The following is a 13,321-nucleotide window of genomic DNA, read 5'->3' on the forward strand; positions in this document are numbered from 1 at the left end:
AGCAGCTTCAGTGGAGCTGAGGGAGATACAAGGAGAGAAGACTGGGAAGGAAAGGGGGTTGAAGAGTGTAACCTTCCTGGGTGCTGGCTGGCATGGCAGTTCTTGGATGGAGACAGGAATGCGGGTGACTTGATGAATCATCATAGTAATCCAAAGATAGCAAGGCAGGACAATGAAACAAATAGTGGGATAACCAGTGCAATGACCTAGATGAGGCTCTAAAGCCATTGGTTTTAATAGTTTATCTGCCCCATTGAATCCTATGGGATTTTTAGATGGGGAAGCTCAATCAGGGAATCTTCTATTGATTAGAGGACCCCTGCTAGGTTCTCTCTTTGTTTTCCCACCCAGTGGAGGGAACAATTGGATTGTTCCTAGGTTGAGCTTAACTATGGAGGTGGTGAGGTCCACTGGAAGTGTGAAACCTTCCCTTTGTTTTACAAAATGGTTTTTCCCCAGACTCATACACCCCAGGAGTTGGTTATGGTCACAAAACCCCAAATATGCTTTTCCATAAGGATTTGGAGCCAGAAAGTGTCATCTACTTTTTGAAGGTGTGAAAACTCCATTTACATTAAAGAGTCAAGAAGGCTCCATTCTAATTTGGAGCATTAGAACCCACAAATTAGTTCAGGGGTGGTGGTGTTTAATGACATGTTTCATTGAAAAGTGTCACCGTCATGGCCTGTGGATCTGTAGTCACTTGCTATTAACCCTAAAATTAGACATGTTACTGGTTAGCCCTTTGCTCTCCAGGCAGGGACCAAGTATGCATGTTTAGATGTGTGTCTCGTGCATACCTTGAATTAAAATACACAGAAATAAAATATTGGCCTGGTAACAAGGGGATGGCAAAATCACCTAGAATTGACCCTGAGAAAAGCAGTGTGAATCTGTTGCAGCAAAATCTTGGCTTGATTATTTCACTGATCTGATCCATCCAACTGGATAGTTGACAGTGAACTGGGCATTCCTACCTTTCCTCTGACCTGCTCGTGTGGGCATGGATGTCCAATTGGCTGGTGCATGCCAATCCAATCAGATCAGCTGGCTAGGGATGTTGACCTCACTAGACCCAGGTGAAGAAGAGAGTGAATCCATGTACAACCTTTCTGCTTGGTCATGCAGACTTTCTACAATTGCTCTGATTTTTAAGTATCTCGGGGAAACCTCTTTTATACTGAACTTTACCCTGAAACTTTCCTTATAGGAAGCAGATGGGAGAAAAGAAGGGAGCTGCAGAAGTTCAGTCATCTCACCTTATCTGAGCCTACATATGTTGCACTGATGGCAAAGCTATTTTTACTCCTGTTTGTATTTATATTTAATTGGAAAGAAATACCACGGAGCACAAGCCTCTTCATTTCTCTCCAGTTTTGCCTACCTCTCGGTGAGACTTTTTCTGCATAAATTTCCTCTGCCTCAGCACGATATGCTGACATCTGTTACAACCTGGTTAGACTTAATAAGACCTCTCTAATAACACGATGACTCTGTATTTCCATATGCCACCTTCACTGACTCCATTAAAATCTGTTCCATTAAACTGTGGAGAGGTGCCGAATTCTTGAGAAAGCAATGACCTCACTTCAATGTAGTCATGTTTTGGTAAATTAATTCTGATTAGTATTTTTCAGAAATAATAATCTGCTCATTCTGTACTCAAAGGTTCAATATATTTTCACCACTGCATAAACTGCTGAACTGCTGTCACCCATGTTCTATATGGGTGTATACGTTGTTAGAATATAATTTTGCTCAGATTATTTTGCTCAGAAATGTTCATTAGGCTTCTCGAATGTGATGAAGACAGATAATTAATTTTGAAAGGAGTCTTGGATCCAGAAATCCATGAGCAGAAGGGCAAAATGTATTATCACCTTCCTACTTGCACAAGAACTAGCAGAGAACTTGATGCAGGGCAACACCACAGTGAAACACTGTGAAACACGTTGTAGCAGGTGCAAGCAGAAGGTAGACAGAGATCTATTCCAAAAATCTCTGGATGGTCTGCAATATATTGGCAAGAGCTTTGGCTCCTAAGAGGATTCCTCACATCTTATTTATTTTATTTCAGTCTTTATATACCGCCTTCCTCTATTGTTTAGGCGACATTCAAGGCAGTTTACGTGGGCAGGCTAGTCTAAACTACCATTTTTAATTGGGTTTTTGCAAATATATTATGTAAATCAAAGAATCCTCAATCACTAGGTGTTGCCTTCACAGTGACTGAAGATTCTGTGATTCACAGAATATATTTGTAAAATATAAGACGTAAATTACGTCTTGTCCCTTGGATGCTGTTTCTTGGTTGGAAGGGTTAAAAAAAAAATCAAGTGTATTGCTACAGTTAAAGATCAGCATAGACAGAACACAGCAATACAGAAGCACCATTGCTTATGTTGCTATGTGTAAAAAATGTGGATTAAAAGAAACTAAAATTCCAGCAAATTAAAATACACATTCCATACAACAACAGGAAGACAGGTTGGGAGGGTTTGGGCCAAACCTGCCCAAACCCAGGGCAGGATGGGGGGAGGAACCAGGTCAGGAGGGGTGTGCAATCAGCAGAGCCCTGCTTCTATCCTCCATTTTGGGCTACAAAGCCTGACATGGAAGCTATCAAGTCTGTGCTAGCAAAATAGCTGGTGCAGACTTAGAAGCCCCATTGCAAGGGAAGAGGATGACAGTCCTCTTTCCCTGAGGAAACCTCTGGTGGCCCTGGCGGTACCACTGGATGCAGCGGTAGCCATTTTGGTGCCACTGCACATGACAACACCACCAGGGATAGGATTGGGCTATTTGGGATAGGTTTGTCTATTAACTCATAAGTACTTTTTAAGTGCACATTTTGATTGCTTTCCATTTTCCCATAGAGATATAAAGTCTATAATAAATTTTATTTATATCTCTGAGATTCTGCAGACCCTGGCTATGAACCTGGGGCCCTGTAAAAAAAAAAAATGTTTCCAATTGGGCCCCACAGCTCCTAAGGTCAGCCCTGCACTGGACTCTCCCAGGCCTTTGGTACATGAAGATTTCTTGTCTAGGCTAAAGTGCCTGCCCTAGTTCCTGTTCTGGAGTCTATCTCAATATATACCCCACTGCATTTTGAAGCATTCACTTGGGGAAGGGGGGCAAGGGTGTAAAGAATAATTTTGCTTAAATAATCTTAATATTCTTTTGCCCTTATGTGAGAGCCTTCACCACCACTCCTAAAATTATGGTTGGTATGATCAAAAGGGCTTCCCAGAAGGTTAGTGTAACACTGAAGGGAGTTGAGAAAGCTACTGTTGGTGGTGGTGGAGGGGTTGTATTCTGAGTAATGATTGCTGTTTTAAGGCACAATCCTATGCATGTCTACTCAAAGTAAATCCTATTGCGTTTAATGGGGTTTACTCCCAGGAAAGTGTGGATAGGATTGCAGCCTCAATCATTTGGTTTGTAACTTTAAGCTTTGAATTTCTCCTTTTATTGCTTGGAATTGCTGTCCCATTTGGCTCTGTCTCAGATACGAAGGGGGCTTGAGGTGGTGGTGGAGTGTCTCGTAGAGAAATTGCATGTGTTGAGTGGATCATCTGAATCCTCCCTAATTGTACTTGCACGACCCAGGCTCTTTTGACTTCATGGTGTGTGTCCAAATGAAGGTGGAGAAGCTGAATTCAATTTCACACATAATAAAACTGACTGGTATTGGTAGAACAATCTGGCTCCTGAGGCAGATTTTAAAGGTCTTGTTAAACTTTAACATTAGGAAATATAGGTGAAAATAGCTATTAGTTGGCGGGGTAGGGGGCCTGAACTCTAGAGATTGCACCTATTATAAATTTGGTCCCAAAAATTGTCACAGGACTTGTTCACACATATCCCTTTACCACTTGATAAGTACATCAAGTGATGACTTGCATGTGTAAATAGACTTAGACCACTACAGATCTAACACCAGATAGGTCTTTCATATCACCTCACATGAATAGCTTTTCAAAAGAAACAATCCATGCACCCAGCTGCTATTAGCTGCTAAATTCAAAGTGCTGGTTTTGACCTTTAAAGCCCTATACTGCTCTGGGCCAGGGTATCTTAGAGATCGCCTACTCCCGTACAATCCGGCTCGTCCTCTTAGGTCATCAGAGAAGGCCTTTTTACAAGTGCCGCCGCCTAGGGAGGTACATGGGGCGGCGGCAAGAAATAGGGCCTTCTCAGTAGTGGCACCAATGCTATGGAATTCCCTTCCCCTTGACTTAAGAATGGCTCCCTCTCTTGAGACTTTTCGGCGAGGCCTGAAGACCCTTCTGTTTAGACAAGCCTTCTGAGTTCTCAGCCTTTTTTAACATCTTTTCAAAATCTTTTTAAATACCTGGTTACAGGCCTGATTCTTTTATGATTTGCTGCTCTATACTCTTTTTACCTGACTACTTTTATCTGACTACTGTTTTTATGATATGTTGTTAATATGCTTTTATCTGTTTTTAAATTATGTTTTTAATTTGTTTTAACCTTGTAAGCCGCCTTGAGTCCCTCTGGTGAGAAAGGCGGGGTAGAAATAAAGTTAATAATAATAATAATAATAATAATAATAATAATAATAATAATTAGAGAGGCTGGTTTTTGCTGCAACCATTAAATTCCTTGCACACTTGGGAAAGTGCTTCCCGGATCATGGCAAAACCCTACATATTTAAAATCATGCGGAAATATAAATGTCATTTTCATAAGTAGGTTTATTATATGCCTGCTATTCATAACTGGAACCCTATAATTTAAAAATGTTGGAGGAAAAAAAATACCCCCTTTGTTTTCATATTCATGTAATATCAAATGTCATTTTGATTGCTTAAATGTTTTTAGCAGAATTAGCAGCAATTTGATTTCTAATTAAGCTTCTTTCAATTCAACATTTCTCCCATGTGAAACTGTACTTTTATAGTGCGTGTCTCCATGTAGTAGCAGATTCAAAGATTTCAGGTTTGTACATTGTATGTTCAATTCTTTGAACTGAAGAAGCATTGAGCGCATCATTCTTTCGTTTGATAATACTTAATAAACAGAATACTAAGAATTATTGTCTCTTTGATGGATATACTAAATGAATCACTTATTTTGCAACATTCATTGCATGCAAAAAACTAAGATGGATCTATTTACTAAAGTGCCCCCATTTACTGCCACTTCATTTTCTGGATTTGTATCCTGCCAAAGCATTCCAGGTGATTTACAATTTAAAATATTAAATTAAAAAAATTACAAAAAGTCAATTAATGAAACAGCAGGCTGTCTCAGGCTGCTGGTTTTGTTTTTGGAGCTGAAGAGCTCCCTTGCCTAGGCTTTACCTCTCTGATTTTCCCCTCAGAGCACACAGGGCTTTAAGTAGCCTCTGGGAAGACAGGACGGAAGCTATTCCATTCTGTCACGGTAGAGTTGGTCTCTGGAGGAAGTTGATGGCACAAGCTCCTGGGAGACTGTACCCCTTGCCTCCCAGGAAGAATGTCATGTCAAGGGGAAGTTCAGCCTGTACCCAACTATTGGCCTATTAGGGGAGGAGGAGGAGATGCAGAGAGCTACCTGTCAGAAGAAACCTTCTGCTCCACCTCCCAATTGCTCTGGGTCTGCAAAACAGAAGGGAAGTACACTGGATTCAGCCACCAACTAGAGGTCTAAGTTTTTTTTTTATTTAATTTTTGGTTTTTTTTGCATTTCCATAAAGACGTAAACAAACACAGACAAAAAACACATACATACAACATTGGGGTTGCAGGATACCATATGCCAATTAATGAATTATTCGTTCTACCAGTAATTTCTTATATCTCTTAATATAACTTTTAAAAAAATTATAAAAAGGAAGAAAAAATAAAAATACATATTCATCTCTAAAAATCCTGTTTCATATTCTCTGTACATCATTTCCATCATCATCAGTTATCTCTCCCCTTCTTTTCCCATCATTCTTTATGTTCCTTCTTTCAATAAAATTTTAAACTTTTTAATACAGCTTGTTCTAATACAAATTACTACTAAATACTTATCATTCTAATTCAGGGGTGCCCAAATCCCGGCCCTGGGGCCACTTGCGGCCCTCGAGGCCTCTCAATGCGACCCTCAGGGAACCCCTAGTCTCCAATGAGCCTCTGGCCCTCCAGAGATTTGTTGGAGCCTGCACTGGCCCGACGCAACTGCTCTCAGCGTGAGGGTAACTGTTTGATATCTCGCATGAGCTGTGGGATGAAGGCTCCCTCCACTGCTTGTTGTTTCATGTCTGTGATGCAGTAGCAGCAGCAAGGGAAAGGCCAGCCTTACTTTGTGCAAGGCTTTTTATAGGCCTTGAGCTATTGCAAGACCTTCATTCATTCATATAAGTTCATCTTCAATATATTCACTTATGTAAAATTATGTAAATTTATTCAAATTTTAAATGTAAATTAATTATTTTTTCCCCACAGTCCCCCGACACAGTGTCAGAGAGACGATGTGGCCCTCCTGCCAAAAACTTTGAACGCCCCTGTTCTAATTCATCAAAATTAATTCATCAAAATTCATCTAAATCTAATTCATAAAAATTAACCTATAAAATACTAGCATATATCTTCTCTTCTCCCAAATCAAATATTAGACAGCTACCAAATCATATCATTATCTTGAATATTAAACAAACAAAAATTATAAAAAGGATATATTTTTTCTTTTCTCGAATCAAATATTACACAACTACCAAATCATGTCATTATCTTGAGTAGCAATTCAAAACTTGCATATAATCTCTAAACTTTTCTTTTCTCTGTTTTCTTTTCCTTTCTTTTCATAGTAAACTTCATATCAACATCTCTCAACAATTGCTTCTTGAAAATCCATCATCTTCTTACTCCTCCCAACGACTCCAGTTCCTGATACATTTTCTCCATCTTTTGACCAATTTCTTGATCAGTCCCTTCAAGATCTATTTTTCTTGGTATCTCTTCTCCAATCCAATCCGATAATTTTTGAATTCTTATCTTCCAATTTACCCCATCGGTTAGTAGCTCAAATTGTTGATCACTAGTTCTCTCCGATGTTACTTCCAGTTCACACAACTTAGATTCTTGTTGGTTTAAAGTTTCCACACTAATTTGTATTTGTAGAATTTGAATCGCCTGATTTCTGCTCATCATAAGCAAATTCTCCAGTTGTCTGTGGATCAGGATCTGCCATTCCTCTTCTGGGAGTTTCATTTCTCCTTGCAATCACTCTTTCCTCTGTCAAAAGAAAGCAACAAAATCAAAGCTGGTGATAAGAAATAGAAATATGCTTGGAAAGAAGTTCTCTCCATTGTAGCTATCATTGCTATTTTTAAAAGAAACTACTGGACATGGGGGAAAGCATATAACATAACAGATTCTTTGCAATTCCAGGTGAGACTAGCAGGTTTTCTGACTCACCTGAGTTAAGCGCACTGCAGTCCTAACCCCTGGGTTAGGACAGCACAAGTCACTTGCGCTGATCAGGGGATGCCGCAAACGTGCCATAAGGCATGTTTGTGCTGATTTTAGAGTCAGGGAGACCAGTGCAACTCCTGGCCTGGTGGGGTAAGTTTGAGTCAGATGAGCTCTCAGCCGATGCAAGGGTCTGGGGGGGGGGCATGGGGAGGATGGGAAGCAAGTGTTTTGAGATGGGGAGGGTGGGCATTCCTTGCGGCAGGTGGTCAGTGAGCGGGAGGTGGGGCTTGGATCAGGCAGTTATGCCTCTGGCTACTCTGCTCTACTCAGATTTGTGCCACCTCCTGAGGTGGCTCAGATCCGAATATAACCATTGGGGGCCAGCGCAGCGCGACACGGGGTAAGGGAAAAGTTTTCCCCTTGCCTTGAGTTGTGCCGATTCTGGCCCCAAACTTGCGCTGGATTCAGTGCAGGCCCTACCCTGCACTGGAACAGGAAAACCAAGAGGCTTGCACTGTATTCAGTGCAGAATAGGGCCCAAAGTGGCAAGGGGAAATTTCCCCTTACCTCCGGGTAAGGTGCCTTTGCCCCTAAGGGTCTCCTCGAACTTGCGCCACCTCCTGAGGTAGCGCAAGTTCAAGGAGAGCAGAGCAGCTTGAAGCCGTTCCAAACTCCCTGGGAACAGGGGTTGGGATCCAGCATAAATGCTGGATTCCAGCTCCGCCTCCCACTCCCCACCTGCTCTCCCCTGGGGCTGCCCACTGCCCGCATTCCCCCACCCAGGAACGCTTCCCTCTCGCCTCCTTCCTGCCCACCCCAGAGGAAGCTGGCACATAGGATTATGTCAGCCTCTGCAGGCCAGCGCACCTCTATAAGCCGGCCCGGCTTACTCCCGAGAAGGTGCAACCCTCCTGGGCTGGCACAAGGGACTTGCACTAGCCCAAGTGAAGGGTAGGATTGCGCCCTTAGTCCCACACAATTTTATCAATGATCGTCTGGCATTTCAAGCAAATGGGGAAAACCCTACCCCAAACCAGAATAGTGAAAAAGGGAATGAAATTATTAGTGAACGTTTTTCCCCAAAAGGAAATGTTTATATTACTAGAATTTTAGTACTTGAGAGCAAAGTCTTATTAACATAGTTCTTAAAAAAAGCTTTTCTCTAATTATACCAGTTGCCATGCCAACAATGAAAGATGATCGCATCATTTTAGCAGTGCCTCATAAAAACCACACAGAGCATCTTCTAAAACGGAGTCTTCCTACATTCTTTTCCAAGAGAGACAGTTGTTGCTTTTAGTACTTATGAACAAGTCGCAATAGAACCAACGGTTTAGAAGAATCAAAGTGGGGAACAACCATTTGTGATTTTTTTAAGCTTGTCTTCCTGTTATTAATTTTAAGATGCCAATTTTATTTATTCTGCCAGTGTCCATGCACTTCTAAATATATCAGAATCAATCAATCAATCAATCAATCAGAATAAATAGCTTTTCCCACTGTTTGAATGATTCTCCCCTGTGTATGAGATGAAATATTGTAAGAACAAATAAGAGTTTGTGATTTTGAAAGTTATTTCTATTTCTTATAGAATTTACTCAACATTCCCGAGGGATAAGAAACTTTTCTTGCCTAAGATTTTAAGCAATACAGTATTTACTGGCACTTTTAAATTGCATTACAGCTGCAGACAATATGTCAAGGTGTTACAGGCCTCAGTTAGAAACACCACACTTAATACTGACAAATGCAGAATTCCTCAGTTAAGTGAAATGCAGTGCTGTAACATTCTGTGACCCAAGGAACTCTTGGATCTACCAATGAACGCTACACATATTCACAAATTATACAAAGTCTAGGTCCAAGACTTCTAGGCTATGCCATTTGAAATAACAAGGGATCCATCTGTTTTTAATGAAGTCATTATCTGGCCCATCATTCTGTTTGATAGATGGTATAAATGAACTGAAACAGGCACCATTACGTCTCACCTTTAGTCATCTTCCATTGCAACCTAGGTAATGGTATTGTTTACCACCTGAGTTTCCACTGACCTCTTTCCACATACATTTGAAAATAAATCAGGAGAGATACATAAAACACACATTCACTGTGCTTCTCTTTATGGAACTATTTTGTTTTCTGTTTTTTATATTTTTCTTTGGCCTGAACCTTTGAATACTAATGTCTTTATGCATTATTCCATAGACATTAAATGCTCACCTGTAAGCAATTGCATTCTGTTACAGTTTGTCTTTTGACTCCAGTATTTGTCGAACTGTGGGTGATATGGAGCAATTTGGTTCTGAAACAGAAAAATGTACATAGAGAAACAATTGACCTGTATGATGTTGCATACTGAATTTGCTCTGCATAGTAGCTTAGTAATTGTTGGGTAGCATTATTCTAGCACAGGTGGGGCCCATATCCATGGATCTGGTATTTGCAGATTCAGTTATCAGCTGATAGGGGGGGCAGGGGTGTGCCAATTAATGTTGTTGAAAGGCTTTCCAGGGTGTACAATCACCATAAGCATTCAAGGATATAGCGATGCTCAGACAGGTTGTCAGCAGCCTGAATGCTTAAAAAAACTAGATTGGCATTAACAGAAAGGAGGGTGTTAACTGCTTCCTGTAGCATTGATCCAGTTTTTTCAAGCACTCAGGATGATGGCTGAATGCCTATAGCGTTCTATAGAAGAAAGCACATTTTTGCCCAGGTACGCCTTTCAACAATGTTAATGGGTGTGGGAGCAGTGGAGACAGGGTTCCCTTGTATCACAGTTTCCATATTGGGGGGGGGGGGGGCTGAAATTGATTCTCTGCAGATACTGGTGCCAGCCTGTATACTGCATCCCAGGCAGCACAAAGTTTGTTCTCAGTTTCCCCACTTATATGGTCTTCAGAAAAGAATTCATTTTTATTTAAACATTCCTGTTCTTTTGGAAAAAAGGCAAATATACATCTCTTTATGCCTGGGAGACTGGCAGGCCAATCCTATGCTTCCCAGTGCCTGCTGCAGCAGTGGTGCCAAAGTGGCTACTGGTGTATCAAGTGGGCACTGGGAAGCTGCCAGGAATCTTCTCAGGGGAAGGGGACTTTTGTCCCTTTACACCATGGAAAGCTCCAGCCCCTGCTCCAGCCCTCGCATCTGTGGCTATTTTTGTTGGTGCAGACATGAGAGCCTCTGTGTTGGGCCCTCTGGCACCAGGATGAGGTCTCTTGTTATCTGGTGTGCTCCCTGGGGCATTTGGTGGGCCGCTGTGAGATACAGGAAGCTGGACTAGATGGGCCTATGGCCTGATCCAGTGGGGCTGTTCTTATGTTCTTATGACACGGACTTCATAATCTGGTGGAGCAGGGTTGGTCTCACCCCCTCCTGCCCTGCCTTTTTTCCACCCTGCTCCCAGAGGCCTCATCGCCACATAGCGGTTTAACCCCACAGGGGTGGCGCGTTCTTCTCCTGCCTGTGCTGGGCCCAGTGCCTGACTAGTGCTGGCCCAGCACCAGCATTCCCTACTCTCCAGGTGCCGTAAACATGCTTTTTGGCATGTTTACGGAACCTTGTGCTAGGGCTCAGTGCCGATGTTGGGTGAGTATAGGATTGGGCCCTTGCTTTGCATTTTCATTTTTTGCAGTGGAAGAAGGAAGAAATAACCTTAGCATATGACGGTAGAGTTAGAATCAACTTTCCTCATAATATGTTGATGTGTATATATATTTACAGTAACTTCTTACAGCTCAATCCTATTGGAAATTGCCCCCCCCCCACACACACTGAAGCAGCCACACCACTGAGCACCTTCTCCACATTTGTTCTTTTACCTGAGGGAAACTCCTCACTGCCCTACTCAGACCTGAGCCAGCGATTTAGCTGGTGCAAGTTTGAGTGGACCTCAGAAGGCTGAGTGGGAAAGGGGTTAGGATATCAACAGTGCCACTGTCACCAGTACTGCCCCCTTCCTGGCCTTGATCTGCCCTCCTTCCCATCCTGGTCTCCTCCCAGTTCTGTCCACCACCACCCATGCTGACCTACCATGGGTAAGTCATGTGCTGTAAGTCATGGATGAGCTACTGGTGCATGGCTGTGGCTGCTTGCAGCAGTAGCCTGGCTGAGCTACCAGCTGAGCAAAACGGCATGTCTCCTTTTACGACAGCCATAAAAGAACCTGCACTGCTAGAATGCTAGTTCTGTCGATGCAAGTTCCCCATAGGGTTGGGGAACTTAGGGCATAATCCTAACCAGGTCTGCTCAGAAGTAAGTCCTATTTTGTTCAATGGGGCTTACTCTCAGGAAAGTGTGGTCAGGATTGCAGCCTTAATTAAATGCAACTGAAATAGTGTTGTATAGGATCCAGCTCCACAAGAATTCAGCTATCAACAGGTATGTGGCAAAAACAGACCAACAAACTAACAGGAAAGAGATTTCCAATGTGTAATGAAGGCTGGGGCTGAGGTGCATTTCAAATACTGTACAAAGACTCAGCTTGGTATGCCCTTTTTCACAGGATGACTGGAAAATTACACCACTCTGTACCTGGCAGAATCCTGCTGGAATTATTATACCTTCTTCAGTGCAGTTAGTATGGACTCATTTTCTTTGGTAGGCGTCAGACAGATGCCTCCAGACAGATGCCAGAAGTGCCAGGAAACCAGCGCTCAAACTAGCAATATCATGGCCTGAGACTGAGACCTAGACAGTTGGTCCTTGTGACTGTCTGTGCTCTGGCCTCTGAGCCATCTTCAGGTGCAGTGAGGCATGCAGGCTTGCAACATTGATGGACTCGTAATATCAGGCTTCTGAATTGGCAAGGGCTGAATTAATAAAGGGTATGAATTAGTGGGAGCCTGACATTCTGCCCTTGCCTGATGATCTTCTGCTTTGCCAGTTTTCCTACCCAGCATAATCGCTCAGCTTCAGTTCCAGAAATGACCTTGGGGACCTTGAGGTGAGCAACAGCTTTCTTCTGGCCTGGTCTTGTCTTGATACCTGGGCAAAGATGAATGCTACTTTTTGGGGCTACCAACCATTTTGTGATGATTAACTACTTCTGTACAATTATCTTTCATGGGCAAAATGGAAAGTGCCCCCCCCCCCTTCAGAATAGGTTGTCTGCAGAATTCTTCAGCTTTTCCATCTGACATTGCAAGCAAATGTTTCTTCTCTATGTCACAGTTCATAACCCAATTAACCTGTTCATTTCAATTGTTTCCTCTCTCTCTCTCTCTCTCTCTCTCTCTCTCTCTCTCTCTCTCTCTCTCTCTCTCCTTTTGGGTGTAAAATTTATTCCAGAATGCTTGTGTGACTTACCCGATCAGAAATGACTGTTTTGCAAAAATGAGTTAAAGCTTTTATCCTAGGAGAAAATATTGACAGATGAACACCATAATAGAATATGTCAATATTTTAGATTGGTTCATCTTGATGGAGTCAACGTTGGTATACACTGTCTCTGCCAGAGAGGAAGAGTTGTTTGTGTGCACGCAGTAAAGAGCAAGCAATCAAAGCACTATTATTCGCAGTGCAATGGAACAAAACACAGAATAATGGATATAAATGGCACTTGAAGGTAACATAGCTTTCTCATGGAGTTCAAAAATAACATGGTATTCACCACCTGCTTATCAATGACAGCTGTTGCTTAGGACACGCCTGCCTGTATCTCATTAGCTCAAGCATTTAATTAAACTGAAACAACCTTAATGCCTGACCAGGCTCAATGGCAATAAGAATAAAATTGATGGGAGATGAACAGTTAACAGCAGGAAAAACAAAGGAAAAAGAAATAAAAGAGCCATGGTAGAAGTGAACAATATTGCTCCCATATTTTATATTTGACATTCACTGTTATATCTAAAAACAATAAAAAAATGCATTCTTCCCATCATGCAGAGCAATATTTCTTCATTGTT

The sequence above is a fragment of the Tiliqua scincoides genome, chromosome 3 (genome assembly GCF_035046505.1).
Source record: "Tiliqua scincoides isolate rTilSci1 chromosome 3, rTilSci1.hap2, whole genome shotgun sequence".
NCBI classification, from domain to species: domain Eukaryota; kingdom Metazoa; phylum Chordata; class Lepidosauria; order Squamata; family Scincidae; genus Tiliqua; species Tiliqua scincoides.